Source organism: Molossus molossus, unplaced genomic scaffold (genome assembly GCF_014108415.1).
Source record: "Molossus molossus isolate mMolMol1 unplaced genomic scaffold, mMolMol1.p scaffold_m16_p_3, whole genome shotgun sequence".
Taxonomy (NCBI): domain Eukaryota; kingdom Metazoa; phylum Chordata; class Mammalia; order Chiroptera; family Molossidae; genus Molossus; species Molossus molossus.
Window position 1 is genome coordinate 93,464,432 of NW_023425366.1, and position 25,297 is coordinate 93,489,728.

Sequence of the window (25,297 nt, forward strand, 5' to 3'; positions counted from 1 at the left end):
TTGTAGTCACCCCAACCCTCCTATGTCATGCTCTTGGGGGTGTCTCCCTCCCAACCATCCATAACATCTTGAGACAACTATGCATCCACATTTGCCCCAAGGAACTCTGAAAGTGCAGTCCATTTCTAGGAAGACTGCTCAGCCAGGATTTTACCTTTAGAATATTTATTTATGAGTCAGGTACCGCTTATTGGGTCCCCAAATTCTAGGGAGCACTGTCTAGCTCTCTGATTGGTTCTTTGGAAAAGTGCTCCTTAATTAAATGAGAGCAGCGTTAGCACCACACCGGGGTGGAGAGGAGAAAGACCCTGGCTCTCCAACTGGCTCTCCAAAAAACTTTCCTTTCTGACCTCTTCTTCATCACATAACCTATCCCTAGGCTGGTCTCACACAACCTTGACGTGAGTGAGGATCTAAGGGTTGTAAAACCCGCCTCTCATTCTCTTAGAATGGCTAGCAAAGCGGCACATCGACAAGCTATGTGATTTCCGCTGAAACACTGAAACAACAGAAAAATCAGTTAACATGGTTTCACACACACATACACCACCCTAGACACACAACTGAAGCCCATAAAGGAAAGAAGACACAATGCAAGTCTCCACACATTATCAACAAACTGACATGATACAGACCGTGTTCTTTTTTATTTTATCTTGCAACAAAATTAGAAATCAATCAATAAAAAGATAAAGTCTTCATATACTGCAAAATTAAAACAGAATTCTAAGTGAGTCATGGGTCAAAGAAGAATAATGAAATTAGAAAATAATTAGAACATGATTACAAAGAAAATCTCTATAAAATTTTGTGCATCTAAAATCTAATTTCAAGGGAAATTTCAATGTTTATACTAGGAAAAAAATACAACCTTTAATAGATGACAATAGGATGTTGCTTATAGATTTTATGTTGTATTAGATCATGTATACTTTGTGCCTTTTTAGAAAAACACTTTATTATTTTTTATTTTAATTTTTGAGGCTCTCTAAAGTAATTTCTTATCCTTTTCATGGTTAAAAGGAAATCACACAAATTATTCTCTAAATACTGTTTATTGATACAATATTTTCATATTATTACAATAAATAATTCCTTAAAAGCAATTTATTTTCTTTAACCAGGTAGACACATGAAGGCAAATTGCTGGCATTTCTATTGGTCTTTAAAGAAAAGATCTAGGAAAATTCAGGGTCTGAAAAATGAGTCAGCAATGGCAATCAAGTTCTGAAAGCTTGGAAAGAGGGAAAAAAATAAGCTTTCAGCTCCCTCTATCGGCCCAAAGAGAAAAATCTTAGAAACAGTTCCCCAAAATAATTAGACAGCTTCAATTAGGTGATAAATCTCACACAAAGATATTGAAAAACTCTTGAAACTATTCCGATTGCTGTTTCACTTTAAGAGGAGCATCCGCAGTGATGAAGAGCTGCCATACTCAGATGTTGCTGCCCCAGTAGTCTGTCCTTCTCACCTAGCAGCTGATGAGGATACATTGTCTCGCCCCCTAGTGGGTATTTGCAAAAATGACATAAAGATACAGTACTTTCAAATTAAGAGTTTAAATTACTACATTCTTAAGATTTATTTTTATTTAGTTAAAAAATCTTTTGCAATCACAGTTAACACACAATATTATATTAGTTTCAGATGTACAACATTGGTTACACATTTAAAAAACTTACTAAGTGATCACCCCAATAAGTCTAGTACCCATACATACCATGCATATTGACTACATTCCCTATGCTGTACTTTACATCCCCAAGACTATTTTTAAAACTGGCAATTTGTACTTCATAATCCATTCACCTTTATACTTATCACCCTCCCTTTGCCATTCCTCTGACAACCATCAGTTTGTTCTCTATATTTATATGTTTAGTTTGTTTTTTAAATTCCACATAAGAGTTAAATCACATAGTTTTTGTCTTTCTCTAACTTATTTCACTTAGCATAATACCCTATAGGTCTATCCATGTTGTGGCAAATGGTAAGATTTTATTCTTTTTTATGGCTGAGTAATATTCCATCCCATACATGAACTACATCTTCTTTATCCATGCATCTATTCATTGACACTTACTTTGCTGCTATACCTTGGCTGCTGTATAAAATGCTGCAAAAAACATAGACGTGCATATGTCTTTTTTTTTGGTACATGCCCCTAGCGGGAACTGAACCTGGGACTCTCTGGTCCATAGGCTAACACTCCAACCACTGAGCCAAACCGGCTGATGTCTTTTTGATTTAGAGTTTTGGAGTTCTTCAGATAAATCCCAGAAGTGAAATTGCTGGGCCAGGTGGTAGTTATATTTTTAATTTTTTTAGAAACCTCCATACTGTTTACCATAGGTGCTACATCAATTTACCCACCAACAGTGCACAAGAGTTCCTTTTCTTCACATCCTCTCCATAATTTGTGAATTTACTGATGATAGCCATTCTGACAGGTGTGAAGCAATATCTCATTGTGGTTTTGATTATCATTTCTCCGATGATTAGTCATGTTGATCATCTTTTTATATGTCTGTTGCCCATCTGTCCACCCTCTTTGGAGAAATGTCTATTCATGTCCTCTGCCCATTTTTAATCAAATTTTTTTTTGGTGTTAAGTTGTATGAGTCCCTTATATATTTTGGATATTAACCCCATATCAGATGTATTGTTGATGAATATCTTCTCCCATTAGTAGCTTGCCTTCTTGTTTTGTTTATGGTTTTCTTTGCTGTGCAAAAACTTTAGTTTGACACTGTCCCATTTGTTTATTTTGTTTGTTTCCCTTGGCTGAGAAGACATAAAAAATTGCTAAGAGTGATGTCAGAGTTTACTGCCTATGTGTTCTTGGAGTTTTATGGTTTTATTCTTAAAATTTAGATAGTAGTGGATGAACCTCTAGATATTATTTAGTCCAATCTGTCATTTTGTGTTTGAGAAAATGTAACAAACCTACTTATGACAAGAGGAGAATGTTTTCTCAATGTGTATATATTGATGAATATTTGTTATTAAACAACACCTTTCTGTTTTGAAGTTCTTTTAGACTATTTCTTTACTTTGAATACATTTTATTAACCAATGAGTTCAAATTTTCTTTTGATGTTCTTGTAAAGTGTGCAATTGTTGGTAAACTATCATGCTCTTATTTAGTTCAAATCAATATGTATTTATTGAGTTCCCAGACCCAGACCCTTGAGCTGCAACAATAAATAAAGCAAAGTGTCTATGCTTGTGGGGTTTATAGCCTAGTAGAGAGAGACATCAACTTTAATAAATTCTATGTAACCAAGAGGGGAGAGAAAAATGATATTTCATAGTGAGTAATCTTGTGGCCAGCAATGCTTCTTTTATCAATAATTTAGGCTTGCCAAGAGACGAGGAGAGCCCTGACCATTGTGGCTCAGTTGGATGAGTGTCATCCAGTGCGCCCAAGGGTCACCGTTTTGATTACCAGTCAGGACAGATACCCAGGTTTCGGGTTTGATCCTAGTCAGGGTGCTTGCAGGAGCCAACCAATAGACGCTTCTCTCTCTCCCTCTCTCCTCTCCCCCTCTCCCTGCCTCTCTGTCTCTAAAATAATCAATAAAAACATAGTTTTTAAAAAGAGATCATGAGAGCACTCTGGATTCAGAAGGCTTGGTTGAAGCCTGATGCCAGCAGTACATGCTCTGTAACCTGGGAGGCTTACTCTTTGTGCCTCAGGTACCGCTACTGTCAAGTGGGGACAATAATAATACCTACCCCAGAGGGTTGTTGTGACAAGAATATAATCCAGGTAAAATGCTTGGATCAGTACCTAGGAAATAATAAATGTACAACAAATGTGAGTTGTACTTATGATTAAATTATGAAGTAGAATGCTCGTGAAATCATGTTAGTTCACAAAATCTATATTAGTAGTCAGAATCAGGATAGAAAAATAAGAACTGCACAAATTCAAGATAGCCTGATATCATGTGTAATAAGGGACTGGTGGGAAATAGTTGAAGTATTGAAAGAAAAAACCCACCAATGTGGAATTCTGTACTCAGCAAAATTATCCTTTAAAAGTGAAGGGCAGGCCTGGCTGGTGTGGCTCAGTGGTTGAGCATTGACCCCTGCACTGAGAGGTCACCAGTTCGCTTCCGGGTCAGGGCACATGCCCAGGTTGTAGGCCAAATCCCCACTGGGGGCATGCAGGAGGCGGCCAGTCGATGTTCTCTCTCATCGATGTTTTTATCTCTTTCTCTCTCTCTCTCTTCCTCTCTCTCTAAAATCAATAAAGAAAAAAAAGTGAAGGACAAGTCAAGACTGTCATAGGAAACAAAAAACAAGAAAATTTGCTACCAGTGGAATAGCCTAGCAAGAAATGTTAAAAGTTCTTCAGAAAGAAAATGATATAGGTTAGAAGCACAGGTCTACATGAAGAAAGGAAGAGCATTAGAAAAGGAATAAGTGAAGGTAAAATAAAATATTTTATTTTTCTTATTCTTAATTTATCTTATAGACAGTGGTTTGTCCAAAATAATAACAACAATGTATGCAGTGACTATAGCTTATAAATAAATGAAACGAATAAGAGTAATGTTGTAAGGGATGGAGGAATTGAGAATACTTTGTTATAAGGAACTTGTATTATTTGTGAAGTGGTATAGTGTTATTTAAATGTGAAATTGAATTGCAAATGTAAATTTTTAATGCTAGGGCAAACATGACAAAACATTTTAAGTGTAATTTATATACTAAAAGTGTATAGAAAATGGAATTATATAGATGGTCAATTAAAATCACAGAAGGCAGGGCCCTGGCTGGGTAGCTCAGCTGGTTAGAGCATCATCCCAATACACCAAGGTTATGGGTTCAATTCCCTGGTCAGGGCACATACAAGAATCAATCAATGAATGAAAAATGTCCTTCTCTCCCCCCTACCTTTCTCCCTCCCTTCTTCTCTTTAAAAAAATCAATCAATAAATAAAAATTTTTTAAGTCACAGAAGGCAGAAAAAGAGTGGAAGTCAAAAAAAGAAACAAAGTACAGGGCAATAAATAGAAAGCAGTAAAAAAAAGTAAAAGTAGATATTAATTCAACTATATCAATAATTACTTTAACTCTCAGTGTCTAGATGTACCACTTAAAAGACAGACTATCAGAGTTGATGGAAAAAAAAAAAAGAGCCAACTACATGTTGTCTACACGAAACTTACTATAAATATAAAGACACCTAGAGTGGCCAATGGGGCTCAGTGGATTGAGCGTGGTCCCATGGACTGAGAGGTCCTGGTTTGATTCCTGGTCAGGGCACATGCCTGGGTTGTTTGCTGGATCCCCAGTAGGAGACATGCAGGAGGCAGCCAATCGAGGTTCCTCTCTCACATAGATGTTTCTATCTCTTTCTCCCTTCCTCTCTCTCTAAAAAAATCAATAAAAACATATTATATATATAAATATATAATTAGATAATTATATATATATGTATGTAAAGGCACATAGATGGAAACCACTATGTACTAGATAAAGATGTAAATGGATAAAGAGAGATATACTATGCTAACACTAATCAAGAGAAAGTGGGAGTAACTATATTAATTTTATAAAAAGCAGACTTCAGAGCCAGGAAAATGATCAGAGATATAGTGGGACATTACATAATTATAAACGAGTCACTTCTCCAAGGAGACATAACAATCCATATTGTATATGCAACTAACAATAAAATGTCAAAATAAGTAAGGCAAAAACGGATAAAAGTGCAAGGAGAAAGAAATGAGTCTAGTATCATAATTAGAACTTCAACATCTCTCTATTAGTAATTGGTAGATCCAGCAGGCAGAAAATCAATAAAGACCTAGTTCAACTGAACAGCACCATCAATCAACTGAATCTAATTGACATTTATAGAATACTTCAACAATAGCAGAATACATATTTTTCTCAAGTTCACCTGGGACATTTACCAAGATAGACCACACTGTGGGCCATTAAACACACCTTGACAAATTTAAGAGAATACAAATCATAAAAAGTATACTCTCAGATCACAGCGAAATTAAAGTAGAAATCAACAGAAAAAAGCTGGAAAATTCCAAATGCTTGAGATTAATCAACACACTTGTATGTAACATAAGGACCAAAGAAATCTTAAGAGATAAATTCAAGTATTGTGAACTAAATGAAAATGAAAATAATAAAAATAAGAACAGAAATCAATGAAATTGGAAACAAGAAATTAATAGAGGAAATCAATAACACCAAAATTTGGTTCTTTGAAAAGTGCAATAAAATTATAAACTTCTACCAAGGCCAACTAAGAATTAAAGAGAGAAGACACAAATTACTAATATAAGAAATAAAATGGGACCATCACCACAACTGCATAAATAGTAGGATGATAAAAGAATACTAGGAACAACTCTATGCCCTCAAACTTGATAAACCAGATGAATGGAACAATTCTTTGAAATTCAGAATCTACATCTTCAAAATTTAACTTCTAATATTCAAGAAGGAGAAAACAACCTGATTTAAAAATTGCCAAAAGATTTGAACAGACACATCACCAAAGAAAACATACAAATAGAAAATAAGCATGTAAGAAGATGCTTAACATTATATGTTATTAGGGAATTGCAAATTAAAACAACAATTAGCTATCCCCCTGTTGGAACGGCTGAAGTTCACAATACTGACAATACCAAATGCTGGTGAGCATGTGGAGGAACAGGAACTCTCACTCATTGCTGGTGACAATGCACAATGGCACAGCCACATTGGAAGACAGTTCAGTCGTTTGTTTTTTTAACAAAGCTAAACATGCTCTTACCTTAAAATCTACCAATCATGCTCCTTGGTGTTTGCCTAAATGAGTTGAAAACATATGTCCACACAAAAATCAATGTTTATAACAGCATTATTCATGATTGTCAAAACCTAGAAGCAGCCAAGATATCCTTCAATAGGTGAATGGATAAGCACATTGTGGTACATTCATGCAATGGATTATTACACAGTGATAAAAAGAATAAGCCATCAAGTCATGAAAAGACCTGAGGAACTTAAATGCGTATTGCTAAGTAAAAGAACCCAGTCTGAAAATGCTATATGCTTTGTGATTTCCATATGACATTCTGGAAAAAGCAAACCTATAAAGATCAGTGGTTTCAGGGGAAGGATGGGAGGGTGAATAGGTGGAGCACTGGAGAATTTGGGATCAGTGAAATCATATCAACAATATTGGTTCATCAGTTGTAACGAACACTAATGCCAGATGTTAACAGTGGGGGAATCTCTGGTTAGGAAGAAGTACATGGGAACTCTGTAATTTCCACTCAGTGTTTCTATAAACCTAAACTACTGTAAAAAAAAAAAAAAAAAAAAAAAAAGAGCCTATTACTTAAAAAAGGAAAAAGAGAGAGAGAGAGAGAGAGAGAGAGAGAGAGCTGAGAGATTTAGTTTATTTTTGGACTCTGACAAGGATTCACACCCCACCACTTACAATTTGTCTGGATTTTTTAGCCCTTATATTTTAGAGATTCATTTTTCTCATCAGAAAATTAAGATACTTTTTCACTCCTAGAATTATTTGGCACTTAAGTGAGTCAACACACGAAAAGCTCCAGCGAGAACCTGGTACACAGTAGGTATTTATTAACTCTTCCACCTTTCCTTTTGTGTGTGGACACTAGTACTTGATATTAACTAAATGTTGCAGAACAGAATGGAGCAAGAAATTGCCAGAAGCAGTACAGAATCAAAAGCATAGTTGAAGGTGCAGGCGATGATCTTAACAAGGAGAGCAACCTTTGGCATTGCAAAGGAGCAAACCCCACATTACCTCTTCATCTTCCAGTACAAAGTATTGAGCTTTGCAACAAGAAGCGACCTCTCTTTTTTAGATAATAGGAGTCAAAACCCCACGTTCAGAACATGAGCTTTGCTTTCCTGACCCCCTTCACAGGACCGACTTTACAAACTCCACAGAATACCTCACTTTCATGACTCTTCTCAAAATAAAAGTCCATCTTATGTTGTCTCTCCAAATTCAGTGGAAAAGCACTGCATTCCTATGATGCCTCCTTGTGCATCTGTCCCCAGACTTCTGAAACGATAAGATCTCAGAAGGTCCAGTGGCCACTAATTTTTGCGCTTGTTCTCCTCAGATTTCCTGCTGCAGGGACTTGGTTTCTGGCTTTTTCTAGACACTGATTTTGTCTCTCAGCTTAGATGTAAGAGTTTGAGTTTGAAGACAGAGTAGAAGACGAGGAAGGCTCTTGGGAACTGTATTAAGCCAATAAATCAAGTAACACAGGTGTATGATTTAAACATATAAAGGTAGCTACTACCAAAAATATATAATCAACTAAAATGGGAAAGGCCATAAGTATATATAGTTTCATCCTCACTTACAATAGGGAGTCAATAAATGCTACATAGAAGGTCAAATATATTTCATAAGGTAATAATTATAAAGGTAATCATTAGAGCAAAAGCATAAACTCCCTAGATTATCAGAGAGTGTGTATACACACACACACACACACACACACACACGCAACATTATAAACAATGTAGCAAAAGAAAAAATCAATATAACAGGAAACATAATAAAAACTATATCAGATGAAAACTAAACATGTGTCATATAAATAATGGTAAGTTGATAACTCCTCAGTGGAGGAAAAAAATCTCAAAGTGAATCATAAAGTAAAGTTTAATTATATTTTCAAATTCAAGAGGTATATCGAAGATAAAAATAACTCATAAAAATGAGAGGATGAGCAAAGGCATGTCAGGCAAATGTGAAGTACATGATGAAGGGTACGATCCACTTTGATGATCTCATCATTATGGATCCCAATGAATCAAATAACCTTGTATCTGCATAACTAAAGCAAAAATTACAGGAAACACAAGGGTAAATAAGACACATCAGTTATGGGATATTTTAGCTCCATATCTCAGTTCATGGCATAGCAACAGAATAAGAAATATTTGTCAATGGAATACATAAACAATGTGAGTAATAGGTAGGTATAATTGCTTTGCATGAAATTAAGTTCCATGATTTAACATTCATTTCACATACCCATAAAACATTGGAGCTAACTGGCCATACTTTAGAACACAAATAAAACCTTACTCAATTTAAGAAAATTATATGATAAAAATAAATAAGTATAAATATTGTAAAGGATAAGAAAATAAAAGTCAATGAATGTATTGGCTATTGGCAACAAGCCAGTTCAGTAAGGTGACTGGTTATAAAATTAATATTGTGAAATAAACAGTCTTTCTATATACAAGCAATAATAAATTACAAAAAGCAATAGAAGACTCTATTGACAATGGTAAGAAAAAAATAAAATACCTAAGAAAAACTTATGAATAAATAATTAAGGTCTGTATTTTAAAATAATCAAGTGCAGTTAGGCCCAGCATATAAGAAGAGTTTTGGATAAGCAGCGTAGTATTATAAAGATGCCAGTTCTCTCTAATGCAATCTATTTATTTAATAGGACCTCAATAAAAATGCCAGCTGAGTTTTATTTTAATATAGAAGAAATGATTGTAAAAAACTAATAAATGTGTCTCTAGAAAGGTAAAAACTTTACCTTCCGCATGGCAAATCACACACACACACACACACATACACACACACAATCAAAATTACATTGCAGGCAAAATATTTACAATATGTGTTACATGTATAGGTCTATTTCTTTATTGTATTAAAGACCTCCTATACACTGTTTAAAAATCAATAATATAATGTAAAATAGAGATTGCATCAAAACAAATACAAATGGCTTTTACATAAAATGTTCAATCTCAATCTTCATAATATAAATGCAAAGATATCTATCCAGCCTATAAATCAGCAAAGATTCAAATATTTGGTAAGAAACTATATTGGAAAAAAGTAGAGAAGCAGGCTTCATACTTCACTGCTGAGAGTAAAATTTGATGCATCCTCATTGGAGAGCAATTTTGCATTATCTATTAAAATTCCAAAGACATACCATTTGATCAAGTAACTCTACTTTGGGGATTTAGTCTAAAGATATGCTTGTTGGGTGTAAAATGGCATTTATCTAAGTAGAATCATGATAGCATTGCTGGTATTAGCAAAAGGTTGGAATGAACTAAATGTTCAGGAATTGGTACAAGTTAAAGAAATTATTGGCAATCCAATCCATTCAATGGGAGCATATGTAGCTCTTCATAAATGAAGTGGTGTAAATATAGCGATATGGGACGAGCTCCAGTGTGTGTGTGTGTGTGTGTGTGTGTGTGAGTGTGTGTTGTATGCATGCAGTTTTTTACACACACACCAAGAACTAAATTATGATGTACTATATCTGGTGTATTTCTAGTTGTGTAAAAACACAAGGAAAGAACATGGACATATGCTTGTGAGATACACAGTCATACTTGTGACTGTCTCTGAGGAGGGACCAGGCTTATGAGAAAAAGTTGTCATTTCACACTTTTCTGTACCTTTCAGTTTTGTGCTGGTCCATATATTACTTTTGGGGGGAAAAAATCATGTCAAACATTTAAAAAGTAGAGCATCTGAAATAAAAATCAGAATCTGTGCTCGCTAAGCAAGAGGGAGCAGTGCTTGTGGAATCCAGGCTCCGGAGAGAGCACACTACTGACTTACATGGTCCCTATTTGACTTACACATGGTCTCCTCTGCATGGCTGCTACAGCCTTAGCCAGGCTTGATCATCTCTCACTAGGAAATCTCCCTAAGGGGCAACCTGCTTCCCCTCCTGCCTCTAAGGTACTTTTCACAGAGATTTGTGGTCTACAAAACTATCAAAAGCTTTAATTTAGGTCTCGATGAATATGACTGGTGAAGGAAGAAGAGCTGTCAAATACTTTTCTTATTACTGGATAAACATGATAGTATTAATGAATTAAAAAGGAAAAATATGAAAATCGTTTTATGGATAAGGTGATGAATGTATCTCTTAATTGAAATTGAGAAACTGATGAGCTTTCTAGGTTGTTAGAAATTGGAACTCACGTTTTGGAGAAAGATTACAGAGAGGCATGCAGAATTGAGGGTTTCTATTAAAGCTCAGAGGGTAGATTCTTTCTCTTGTCTACAAGTAGGGAATATACAAATGGGATTGGCAGTCTTTTTTTTTTTTTTTTTATCCTCACCCGAGGACATTTTTTCATTTTTTGTTCAGATAGAGTGGGAGGGAGACAGAGGAAGAGAGAGAGAGAGAAACATCAGCGTGAAAGGGACACATTGAGTGGCTGCCACCCACACGACCAACCAGGACCAGGGACAAACTGCAACCGAGGTATGTGCCCTTAGCGGAAACCGAACCTGGGTCTCTCTGGACCGCAGGCCGATGCTCTAACTGCTGAGCCAAACCAGCCAGGGCGGGATTGGCAGTCTTTAAAAGCAATGCACCAAGAGTCTGAACCCTTTTCATCTAATGTAGCAGGGGAGGAGGACTGTGCAGAAAAATGGAGGCCATGAGGGCAATGGCAGGGGACACACAGTGACTCTTACAAACCAGAAGGTAACGATTTGTCCCTTATATGCTGGCTCCTGTCTTTCTGAATAGAAGGAATGTGAAATGAGTCCCGGCATTGGCTCTCATATTGTATCTGGGCATAGCAGGAAAACAATCAGACAGAGACAGTATCTAAACCCTTGTTAAATGCTCCAGTGTATGGTCTCCATGTGAAATAGGTAATATTCAAATAAGAAGACCGGAGGACCTAAAAATAAATAAAGAAATGAATGTTGTAAGATAGCAGTAGTCAGAAAAGAGTAGGAGAAAAGATTAGTTCAGCATCATGGATTCGAGGGAAGAGAGAGTCTCAAAAGGGGGTGGCCTGTTCCATGAAAGCAATGGGGCATGAACAGATATACTCAGATCCATTTCCTGATCGCCAGCTGCAATTACTCCCACCCCAAAAGCTGTCTTTAAAAGGAAAGGTGTTTTTCACAGCTCTGTGTAGTTATGCCACATGGTTTGTGTTCTCCCCCTCTCATTTCGTGTGTACTTGTCAAATTTTCCCTCTTGGATTTTTGTGTTTTGGGTGCATAGCTGTCCTTTTGGCTGGGATCATTTTTAGGGCAGGAATTCATTCATGTTATTTCTGGTCCGTGGCTCCTAGCACAGTGTGTTGGTCAGTAAACATCGGTTGAGTGCATATTTCAAACTGTCTTCAGGAATTGTGACCTGTCGAAATTTAAGCCACACACAATGTGCGTGCCTATGCTTGCAAATTATGTAAGGAATCTTAACTTCCATTTCAGATCATACTTCTGAGCCATGTCAAATGGACCCACACTAAGTCAAATACATTTGGTATGTATGAAGGAAATGAAGAACCACATTGTCTCTGCGAAAATATTTTTGATTTGATAAAACTGAAATTATGAGCCTTTTGAAAAGAATGTTGAGCACACTCTAAAGCATTAGCTTTATGAACCTCCACACAGTCCTTTATTTATTCATTCACTTGTTGGCTGAGTGCCTACCAAGTACTTGGGACTAACACCGGGGACACAGTGGTGAACAAAACAAAAATTGGCCTTGAGCTCATGAACACTTACATTCGTGCGAGGCGAACACTGTGCCAATAAATAGATACATGGTAATGTTAAGAAGTGCTAAGTGCTGCGAAGAAGTATTGAAAAATATTTTTTAAAAAGAAACATAAAGCAGGGTGTTTGGGGAAAGACTCCCCGGGAGTGAAATGACATGAGGACGCAAACCAGCTTCAGGAAGAGGGAGCCAGTACGAAGGGTGCACGTGAGCGTGAGCTGGGTCCCCCTGAGCAGCAGCGAGGGGGCCGACGTGGGGAACAGAGTGCGTGGGGTAGGGTGTTGGGAGGCGGGCAGAGGGGCTGCAGGGGCAGGGTCCTGTGCACTGGGTCGGCCACGGAAGGGCTCTGTGGGTAAGGACGTTAGAGGCGGGGTGGAAGCAGGCGGGCCCTGGGAAGCTGGCGAAGACTTCCAAGCAGAGATGGTCAAGTCGGGGCTGAGAGGGTGACATTAGAGCGGAGGGCGCGTGGTCAGGTACTGACTAAGGACTTGCTGAAGGATTGGGGGTGGACATTAGAGAAAGCAAGGAGTTGAGGATATCTCAAAGGTGTTTGTTTTTTCCAAATAAACTTTATTTTTTAGACATTTTGGGTTCACAGAAAACTCGAGAAGATGGTATAGAGAATTTCCTCATATCCTATACCTAGTTTCCTCTATTATTAACATCTTACATTCACAGTGGTACCTTTGCTACAATTAATAAACCAATATTGTTATATTATTAACTAAAGTCCATATTTTAATTCAGAACTCTGACTTAGAATAGACAGCAACCTGCCCAGGAGCTCAGACAGCAACCCCTGTAGCGATCATTCCCAAGAGACCGGGACTTCATTACTAGCGAACAGCTTCCCTAGTGTTAGCCCCCACTTCCAACTCAGGGCCAACGAGAGAAACCCAGTTATGCACCCTAAGCAATCATGTAGAGTGCCCCACTTCTAGTTAGTCCATCTCCAGCTTCTCCTGCCCGCAGCTCTAGTCAGGCACACCTGAAACCTCGGTCCACTCTCAAGCTCTGCCAGTCCTCTGTCGCCCCGTGAGTCTGCCAAGCCAGGGGACGGAGGTTGAGTCCCCTGCAGGCTCTGACTGGGGAGCCTTTCCCTCCTCAGTGGGCTGGCCTTCATTTCCACAACACTTCACATTGAGTTGTGATGGTCACCTTCGGCTCCCCTTGGCTGAGACAGCCCTTCCTTCCTCCGGGCAGTTTGGAGGAATACTGGTCCAGATGTGTCATAGATAGCTCGATTTTCATGATTACATCAGGGTTATGGGCTTGGGGGAGGAAGACCACAGAGGTAAAATGTCACTTCATTGCGTCATCTCAAGGGCAGATTTTATCAACATGAGTCGTCACTATTGATGTTGACTTTGATCCAAGTTTTTTTTTTATTAATTTATTTATTTTTGTTACAGACGTTTCCCCTTTTCCCCCCACTGATTCCCCCCTCCCTCTCCCTCCCCACTCTGTCCCCAGCTTTTTTGTCCATGACCTTTGTTCATGCATACATGCATATAAGTTCTGTGGTTTATCGCTTCCCCACCAACCCCTCCTCTGGGGATTGTCAGTCTGTACCCCACTTCCACGTCTCGGGGACTACCCCATTCTTCAGACTGTTATGTTCATCATATTCCACAAATAAGTGAGATCATGTGATACTTGTCTTTCTCGGTTTGGCTTGTTTCACTTAGGATAATACTTTCCAGGTCTCTCCATGTCGTCTCAAAGGATAAGAGATCTTTCTTTCTTACAGCTGCATAGTACTCCATTGTGTATATGTACCACAGCTTTTTTATCCATTCGTCTACTGATGGACATTTGGGCTGTTACCAGATCTAGCACTTGTAAGAGCAACTGGAGATGCAGAGTTGCCATTGACTGGGTGGAAACTGTGATAGGCGAGCAGGATGGTGGTGGTGTTTTTTTTTTAATATGAAGATTCTTCATTAGCTCCCTAATTAGACATCAGAGTAAAGCTATTGAATAACTGTGGAGTTTAGGAGAGAAGTATGGTTGGACATATAAATGTGGGAATCACCAGGATAAAGATGTTGTTTAAAGTCATGGACTGGGGGAGATTATTAGAAGCTTGGGACAAGAGATGCAAGGACTATGTATGGGAGATAAAAACAAGAACTTTTACCGCAAAGAACAACAGTTTTGCTTCTCCTTTCTATGTAAAAACTTTTCTCTCTTTTTACATTGTTATAATTTTAAGTGAAATGCTTCTAATATCTCATAATTAAATATTGTATTTGCTATATTATTTCATAGAGGTTCTTTATCAGGTTAAAGATTCCTTCTATTTCTAATTTACCAAAAGTTATCAGAAATAAGAGTTGAACTTCATCAGATGCTTTTTCCTGCGCCTTTTTTATTGGTAGTGCCAAATTTGAAATGTATTAAATCATGAACAGATTTTTCTGAAATGGAACCACCCTTATATCTGTGGGGGAAAAAACCCACTTGATCACAATGTAAATCATCACCTCACCCTCATCAACTCATCAATTCCATCTTCTAACATTTCACCTAGGACTTCTCATCGGTGTTGATAACTACTTATTAGCTTCTTTTTGTGTCTTGGTAGGAAACTAACCATAATTAACGCCCACCACAGAAATCACTTAGCTCTTCTTCACTTGTTGGGGGAGGAAACTGAAGCTCAGAGAGGGCAACCCTAGGGCTGCAATGTTAATCAGTAGTGGTAGTACTAGATTTCTAATCCGGTGTGGCCCACCTTACCCTGATGACCTGCTCAGTGGTATTCTAGAGAGGACAAGTGGGGAACACCAAATGGCTGTTCACGTGCAATCAGGTTGACGTGTGATTATATGAATTGGACCCATTCATCTCCTAGGCTGTCTTCGCAAAATTTTACTCTGAGTGTTAGAGAAATGCTGAACCACCGAAAGAACGAATACAACTTTAAACATTGCTTGAAAATGAAGGTGCTTGTAAGAACACTTGTGTTATGTTTCCTTTACTTTTCTAAACTACAATGTAAAATCTATTGGGAAATTCTGTGAATTCAAAAGGTTGAGGAATACTACAACAGATATAAATAATTTAGAAGTTACGATGCATTGGGAGCTATTGGTTGAAGTTATGTGAACTTTTAACTTTGTAAAAGCACAAAAGTCTAAAAAACATTTAGAATCCTTTGTAATCCTATTGTATATTAACAGTATTTCCTTGGCTGCAGAATTCATTTTAGTTGCATGCTCCCTTATTCAAAGTAAAATTTCAAAATTTCCAAAAGAAGTGTATTTGTTCTGTCTTCTACAGGGCTGTTTTTAGTAGAATCATTGTGTAGCAGAGAAAAGGATGATTATAAGGACTTTTTGCAATGTGTGTACTACACATGAAGCTTCTTAGGAAATTCCTGTCAATTTAAAAATACTTATAGAGTACTCATATGTAAAAATTGGAATGTATTGGGATTCAGAAAATAAAGTTTTACTACCAACGAGCTAGTAAACAAATAGGGAATATAGACATGTGCAACCGACAAAAATGCAATGTGAACGGTTTTACGATGGAAGAAAACTTTGATCTGGTCCTTGAAAAATGAGGACCTATCAGCAGAAGGGGATGGACTGAGAGGAGCAAAGGCACATGGTTTCAACATTGCAGCTGGGGCCGGGGGGTGGGTTGGGGCAGAGGGAGGTGCAAGAAGAGAAGACGAGTCTAGAAAGTAAGGGTAAGATTTTACCATGTAGGCAATGAGGAGCCATAGAATGTTTTTATAAATAAATATTTTAGAAAGATGAGTCAGTCTTTAAAGCAAATTGAACTGGATTCTGGTTATAATGATTATGTGTATACAGGCAAGGGGCAGGTATTGACATTTTCACACTATAACTCACACGCACAAAAAGAAAAACTTGTTAACATCTCTGTAACTAGAATGACCTAGTCCAAATTTTTTGGACAGATTTATTGTCCAAACTGAAACATGTTTGAGAATAAAAGGTGGGTACTTTTAATAATTATTCTGAGACATCAGCCCTACGTTGGGAGTGTCCTGTGCAAATTAGAAGTCGGAGTCACCTATTTATCATGAAACTAAATTTTCTTTGGTTGAAAATAAGCAGGCAAATAAAATCTTGATTCAGAAACTAAAACTCCGACTCACATAAATAAAAGTCTTTGGTTTACACCATTCATGGCTAGACAAATATTTAGCAAGATTAAAAGTCAAAGAACAAGAGCTCACGCTTACATGAAGAACACGACGTGAGCTCTGGTGCAGGCCCTTTGCACATATTAAGTCATTTAATCCTCAAGGAAAATACTATGAGGTACATATTAATATAAATTCTCATTGTATAAGTAAAGAAATCAAGACACGGGGAGTTTAATTGACATGCCCAAGGTGAGCTATTGACTTAGCAGGTGCTAGACCCACGATTCAAATGCAGGTTGCCTGGTACCAATATCTGTGTCCTAATCATTCCTACATTGCCTCTCAGACTCTTAAGTCATGACTTGTTGGCTCCTACATTTGAATTCCAGGTAAACAATGATGAATTCTTTAGTATAAGTGTGCCCCATGCAATGTTTGGGACAACCCTCCACCCCTTTGCTTGTTGCTGAATGAACTTAAATGTCCTCTTTGCATGGGTTGGGTGTAGGGATGGGCCCTGATGTCTATCTTGGACCGCACCCTTGACACATCTGCTGAAGTGTCCTTGTGGTTGTACAACTCACTGACCAGATTCGGCTTTGCCCTTACTCCTGGCTATGCTGCAGATGCTCAAGTCTCAGCCTCGCTCCTCTCTGTCCAAAAACATGAACATGGATATTACAGGCATTATGGACTGTGTAGGAGCATTTAAGAATAGGTCTATTAACTCTGAAGTGAGCTAGAAAAACCCTTCAGCTCAAGTGGAAAATAGTTTTGTTTGCCTGTGTGCAGTAATAGCAAAATTCCACTATCATACTGTATCTCTCATTATAGCTCAAAAATGAACTCTATTATGTATCAGAAACTTCTTGTAAGGAAAAGTTTGATGAATTCTATTAGCAACAACTGAAAAAAAACAAGTGTTCTTCTGTCATTAAGCTGTAACTTTCCTGCCCTCCATCTAACACATTTTCTTACTTATACTCCCAAAGCAGGCAAGAAGTTGGGGTACAGCTAAAGAATTCTGAGTTCCAATTCTAGATTTACACAGAATTTTCAGAGCCATACTTTCCTTTGGAATAACGCTGGGAAAATAATTTCTGATACTGGAATAATAATAATACCTGCCATATAAAATTATTCTGAAATTGAAATGAGAAAGGGTCTATAAAACACAGAATATTATAAATGGAATTCAAGGTTAGCAACTTCAAAACCACCTTTTTATTTAGTTGATTCCTGTCTCTCATGGCCCATTTGGTGGGTAGAATAGCCACCCCCCCACCCCCCAAAAATATTTCTCCCTGGAACTTGTGAATGTGACCTTATTTGGAAATAGGGCCTCGCTCCTCAAGGATCTTGAGCTGAGATTATTTTGGATTTAGGGTTGGCCCTAAATGCAGTGACAGGTATTCTTAGAAGAGAAAGGCACAGGGATATATGAGACCAGAGACACAGCGTCACCTGAAGACAGAGGCAGCAATTAGAGTTACGGTGGCACAAGCCAAGGAACATTTGGATCTACCAGACGCTGGAATTGATAAGAAAAGATTCCCTTTAGACTGCAGTGGTTCTCAACCCTCTTAGTGCCGCGACCCTTTAATCCAGTTACTCATGTTGTGGTGAGCACCCGACCATAAAATTATTTTCATTGCTACTTCATAACTGTAATTTTGCTACTGTTATGTCTTAGGTGACCCCTGTGAAAGGGTTGTTCGACCCCCAAAGGGGTCGCGACCCACAGGTTCAGAACTGCTGCTTTAGAGCCTTCAGAGAGGCCCTCGTGACCCTTGATTTTGGACTTTTATCCACTAAAACTGTGAGAGAAATTTCTGTTGTTTTTAGCCATGCAGTTATGGTACTTGTTTAGGCAGTGTTAGGAGACTAATACAGTCCACATCCAATCCATCAGTAAATCATGACAGCTCAACCTTCAAAATATGTCCAAGGCCATGCACCACCTTCTCCCCCCCCCTCCCCCCCCACCGATTAGCTACTCGAAGTCACCATTGTGTCATTCCTGGCCCTCCCGCTTTAGTCCTTGGACCCCTTAAAGTCACATTGCAGAGTGTGATTTAACACTGAAGTCAAATCTTGTCAGTCCTGTGCTCAAAACCTTCCACCTGCTTTTCATTTCTCTCAGAATATAACCCAAAGACCTCACCACGGCCCACAAGGTTGGCTATGACCTGGCCCTGCTATCTCTCCGACCTCACTTCTTACCCCTGTCTCACTTCCAGTTTCCGCATGGTTCCGCAGATGTGTCAAGCGCCCTCCCTCTGAGCTTGGAGTGCTCTTCCTTCTGTCCAAGTAACCTCCAGCCTGCTTCCTTGCGGGTCTGCTCAGATCCCACCTCCTCAGAGAAGCCATTCGCATTCATCTTATGCAAAGTGGCCTACCCCAATTACTGTATATCACATCACCCAACAATTCTTCAAAGTGCTCATCTCCAACCGTACTTGCTTTGTTTATTCTCCAGTTCATAGCTTCTCCCTCTCTTATGAGAATGAGATCTCCCTAAGTGTTAGGACCTTGTCTGTCTTGTTCATTGCTACATTTCTGGTACCCAGTGCTCAGCACACCGCAGCCACTAATAAATACTTGTTGAATGAATGAAGAACCCTCAGACCTTTGAGCTATTAAGGGTGTTAACCGAAGAGGATGGAGATGATAACTATTTTCAGCACCACCCAAACAGCATTCTGTGGAAAGTAACTTAGACAGCCACCTACACACATTCTCAGTGGATGGGATAAGAGTCACCACCAAAGGGAACAACCCACTGTGGTCACAAAGTGAGATCTGAAGTCGGGACATAGTTAAACAGTACTAACTTTTTCTGTGAGGTATTTCAAAATGCTTAAAACTCTCAAATCCAAGAGACAAATTAATGTTAAATCTACGAATGGGTTCCTGAAGGAATTTGGGAACAATGACAATTTTTCATGTGTTTAACACTCGGCAATTTAAAAAGTGCTTTCATATGCCTTATTTTATTTGATTCTTACCTGCCTGAGTGAGAGATGGCAGATATTATTCCCATCTTACAGATGGGAATGGAGACTAAGTGACCTATGCAAGGTCATGCAACTGCACAACTGGCATTAGTGTAGTCCCAGACCCAAACCGGGACTTCCAACTTCAAATTCCTTATTTTTCTTCATTGCATTCCATTCATCAATTTATTTAAATATTTTTTCTTTATTAATTATAGAGAGAAAGGAAGGGAGGGAGAGAGAGAGAGAAACATTGATGAGAGAGAATATCAATTGGCTGCTTCCTGCATGCCCCTCACTGGAGATTGGGCCCACCACCTGGGCATGTGCCCTTCCTAACCGGGAATCGAACAGGCAACCTCTTGGTGCATGGATCGATGCTCAACTACTGAGCCACACTGGCCAGGCCATTGATTTATTTAATCTACAGTAGTCCCTCGCCACTTCACACTTTGACTTTTGTGGCTTCACTCTATTGTGTTATTTTCAAATATATTCATTAAAAAGTTGATCGAGACAGTGAAAATGATACAGTGCACACTCGGTTGTCTGAGTCAATTGTACACCCCTGTGTTACAATTAAAATTACTGTATGTATGGACTGTAGGCCTATGTATTCGAGCACCCCAGGAATCCTTCAACAGCCAGGTGCAACCGCTAGAGTCTGGAATGGATTAACTGCGATAAATGAGGGATGACTGTGCTATATTATTGAACACCGGTTGTTTCAGGTACTGTTTTAAATGGAACATATGAGGTTAAGAAAGTTGATAATCTGGCCCAGCTGGTGTGGCTCAGTGGCTGAGCATCGACCCATGCACCAAGAGGTTGCCTGTTCGATTCCCAGTTAGGGCACAAGCCCAGGTGGTGGGCCCAATCCCCAGTGGGGGGCATGCAGGAAGCAGCTAATTGATGTTTTCTCTCATGATGTTTCTGTTTCAATCTCTCTCTCTCTCTCTCTCTCTCTCTCTCTCTCTCTCCCTTCCTGTCTCTCTAAAATCAATAAAGAAAAAAATATTAAAAATGAAAGTTGATAATCTTTGTCTTTGGTTTCTCATCTTTAAACAAATGTACTACATGTACTTGGGGGGGAAGTAGTACAGTAGCTGTTACCTTGTCCCCACTCCTGATGCAACTGCTGTTATCTAGAAATCTTTGAAAATACATGGCAGGAGTCTCCCATTTCTGGATAAGGTCCTTCCTGGAGGTGGGGACTGCACTAGATGACCTTGGCTGGCCATCTCCATCCCCGAGGACGGCCACGACACAGGATAAATGAGCTACTCCTGGTAATAAGGGTGTTGGGCTTGCGGAGGGGAAAGGAGAGCAGTTCTACTGGAAAATGCTTCTGGAGAAACCCAGGGCCAAGCCTGGGGCCAGCAGGACCTTGGGAACAAGGTTCTCCCGCAGGTTTGACCTGTGGCCTGGGGGCGGGGCCCTGAGTGAGAGAGCCGGGGCGGGGCGAGGCGCGGGGCAGGGGCGGGGCGAGGGGCGGGGGCGGGGCGAGGCGCGGGGCGGGGCGGGGAGCAGCGACGTGGCAGCCGCAGGGGCGTGCGCAGCCGGTGGCCATCTTGGAGGCGGGGATGCGCGGAGGAAGGTGCTGTGTGCATCTTCCTCGTCTTCTCCAGTAGTGTTGCTCCCCTGATCTCCCTGTCCCCCACTTTTCAGCTGCCACACAGACACTCTCTCAGGCCCCCAGGTGAGCATCAGCCTGGGAGCAACGTGGGTGCATGCGGGCGGCGGGGGCACGGGGTGCGGGCGCTGGAGCCGGGCGTCAACGGGCGCAGCCCCTGCAAGGTGGGCGGGCGCCACGGTAGGCGAGGGTCAAGCTTTGTGGAGCCCCGCGGTGGTTCATCTCCGGCGCGGGCTTGGGGAGCTTGCCGGGTGCAGCCGGGGCGCGGTGCAAGCCAGGGAGTTGTGCGGTGGGTGCCTTTTTGGGCTTCTTGTTTCGGCACTTTGCTCTTGTCCAGGGACCGAGGCCGGCGCCCCTGGCCATTTGGCTCCACCTTCCAGCGCTCTGGCCGCAGGGGAGACACCGGGGGCTGGTGCCCGCTGACCTTAGCCCAGCCCTGCTGGGCCTGGAGACGTGGCAGGGCCTGTGGGGAGGCCGCTATCGCCTTGTACAGGAATTTCGACCGCTCCCGCCTTGTCTAGGTCAATAAACCAGCCCTGGCAGTGGGAAGGAAGTAGTTTATTTTCCAGTAGGTTCCTGGCACAGTGCCTACCGCTGCTCCAGGGGGGCTTTTGTGCTCTGCCTTTTGTTAGTTTCTAGGCCCTACTTCAGGCAAACTTACAGGGTAACTCATACCCTAGATTTGCAGAATTTACATCCAAGAGAGTTTTTGTCATTCAAAGTAGTCTTCAGAGACACCATGTACATTTCTGTGAACATGACACATTTGGGCATTACGGTCTTTCTTCTGTAAGCCACTATTTAATTCAGTGAACATTTGTGGAAGTTTATTTGGGGATCAGAGCTGAGAATGCAAAGACAAAACACTCAGACCTTGCACTGATGCTCACTCTCTGGTAATAGAAACTACCTTTTGCACCACTGATACGTTAACAATAATTGCTTTTAACAATAATTGCTTTTACGGTTATCAGCGCTACATTGTTCAGTTACTTTTCTTGTATCCGTATAAGTGGTCATCTACTTTAATGTTGATGCATAAATATTACTCTCTGTGCCCAGATTTGAGCACTAAAACCTTTACCCACTCTGACACTTGACTGTTATTTTATTAACAATAGCTTTTCTGTAGTAGAAGGTACTCCATTTATGTGTACAAAATTTACCTGATGTTGTCATTAAACCAGTTCTCAAATAGTAAAGCTTTTAAAGGCTGAAATAAATTGACCAGTTATTCCATGTTATGGTTGTATTCATTGTGCAAGTTCTTTTGCCAACACATTTGTTAATGTTTGGGATGGAGGGTCATCCTTAAATATGCCTTCCATTAGCCACTCTATGGATTTGGTAGTATCTGTGATAGGAAAGAATGACTACTAGAAAAATGGGAAGATGAAGAGAGAGCTTTGAGAAGGCATTGTGCATGTTTGCCTTCCACTCCTCACTCCAATTCAGACTGACTTCTATCCCCACTTCTTCCATGGAAACAGCTCTCACTACATTCATCTCCAGTTTAACAAATCAATTGAATTTTTTAGATATCATCCTCTTTGTTGTCTGCAGATTTTGATACTGTTGCCTATTTCTACCTGGGAACACACTGGCTTTTTCTATACCACAGTCTTCATGGTTTTCTCCTTATCTTTCTGGTCATCTTTTGTTCTTCTCTGTATGCTTGTCTTCTGCCCGGCTCCTCTTTAAGGATTGATTGAGTCATCTTCTCATTTCACTCTGTATCCTCTTCTTAATCTCATCTTAGAATGTGGCTTTAGAGACTGAGTAAAATGAAGGAACCCACACTTACGTGGTTTCTAAGCTGCAGACCAGTTGTCTTTCCTTGGATGTTTCAAGGAGCTTAAATTCAGCATGTCCAGTATAAACACTATATAACCCACCCCCCAAAGATAGCAAATACCTTGACCCTCTTCCATTGTTCCTAAGTGAGTGACACCACCATCTCTGTCCAGTTGTGCAAGTCAATCATCGCCCCATCATTGCCCCATATCCAGCCTAGGGCTGAGTCTTACCACGTAAACATTTCTTGAATCCACTCTTCTCCATCTCCACTATCACCACCTTAGTCTAGGCCAAAGTTTTTCAACTTTGGCAATATTGATATTTGGGGTCGGATAATTTTTTCTTGTGGGGGCTGCCCTGTATGTTGTAGGATTTTTAGCAGTATCCCCGCCTTTATCTGTTAGATTCCAAGAGTACCTCTCTAGTTCTGACAACCAAAAGTGTCTCCAGACATTGCCAAATGACCGTGGGATGAGGGGCAGAATCATCCTCTTCCCCAACTCCCTAGGTGTCTAGGGTGTTATTACTTCCTATTTGAACTACCTCTGTATCCTTCTTAATGGTCTTGCTTCATTTACTCTGACTGCCCTGTGGCCCCAGTATGCATACTCTCATCAAAAGAGTCTTTTAGTCACAACTATGAATTGTCAAAAGCTGGAATCAGTCTAAATGTTTTTCAACAGATAAATGGAGAAAACTGGTACATCTATAAAATGGAGTACTAATCAGCAGTAAAAAGGGACTAATTATTGATACATCCAGCAACTCAATGGATTTCAAGGGCAGTATGCTGAGTGAAAAAAATCCAATCTGAAAAGGTCATATGCTGTGTGATTCTATTTATGTAACATTCACTAAATGAGAAAATGTTAGAGAACATTTGGTTGCCAGGGCTAATTGTGGTGGAAGAGTGTGACAGAAGTGTGTAAGGGGTTTCTTGGGGGTGACAGAACAGTTCTGTATCCTGATTGTGATGGTGGTTACATGAGTCAGTGCATATAACGCAAATTTCATTGATCTATGCAAACACACTCACACACCTGCACAAATATAAAAACAGGTGAAATCCAAATAAGGTCTATAGTTTACTTACTAGTATTGCACAAATGTTAATTTCCTAGGTTTGATCATTGTACTATAGTTATATAAGATGCTATTATTGGGAGGAGCTGGGTTAGAGGTACTAATGAAGCTATTTTATTTCTGCATCTTCTTGTGAATCTAAAATTTCTTCAAAGTGTTAAAACAAAAGACAAAAAATGTTACTGCCAGCTTAAATGCCCTATAGTGACTTTCTGTCCTTAAAAAGCCCAATTCCTTAACCTGGCTTATAAGGCTCAACACGGCCTGGGCTCCTGCCTATGTTTCCAGTCCTCATTCTTCTTTTCTGTTCTGTGCCACATGGGTTTTCTTGACTGTGCCTTGTTCTCTCTACCTTGTTAGGGTCTTTATACTTCCTATACATTTACTTTTTTTGTCTAGTTAAATCCTGTACATTCTTCAGATCCTTGGGGGACCCTTACCTGACCTTCAGGTCAAAACTATATTCCTGTCAAACAGAACTGTTCTTATACTGAGAGCACACAATTCAGGCTACAATTCATTGTACACCAGTATTATTCTTTGAGTCCTGGACTGGACTGTAAGTTCCCTGTTTTTTCATCCATTGTATTTGCAGAGGTACCAGTACAGTGCTTGGCAAGGAGCCGACCTTCACTGAATGATAAATGAGTAAAGACATCAAAAACAAATTTGGTATATTTAGAAGTTTTGAGTTTATGCTGGAGACAGGCTTGAAAATTTGTAATTTTTAAAGGAATTTTTCCATATTTTATAATCATTGTTAGAACCCTGGTATCTAGTGGCATTTTTGCTGTAGTTAACTTCTCTAAATCTTGACACATATCCTTTAGCCATTATTGGGTATGCTTTAGAATGTGAGGAAAACTGAGAATTGAGCAAATTTTATTATTTTTTACTGTTAACAGGAGTAGCCCACATACAATGCTTTATGGGGAGAAAAGAAGTGTTTCAAAAATACTGATTTTTATTAAATTGTAATAGTGACTGGAACCTAGATATAAATTTAATATGCATTCATGTGGCAGAAAGTAGATTAGTAGTTTATTATTTGAAATATATTGGATAATTAGTTATATAGTTAACATAAAATCATGATTAATTATATAGT

The 25,297-nt window shown here is 39.5% G+C and overlaps 1 protein-coding gene across 1 annotated transcript in view; it reads left to right on the forward strand.

The window, feature by feature from the left end:
* The first annotated feature begins 21,265 nt into the window (after positions 1 to 21,265).
* Positions 21,266 to 25,297, forward strand: part of PRRC1 (proline rich coiled-coil 1) — a 31,685-nt gene continuing 27,653 nt past the window's right edge. Inside the window, exon 1 of the mRNA XM_036279486.1 lies at positions 21,266 to 21,375. The gene's annotated coding sequence lies outside the window, so the exon portion shown is untranslated. The remainder of the gene's footprint in view (positions 21,376 to 25,297) is intronic.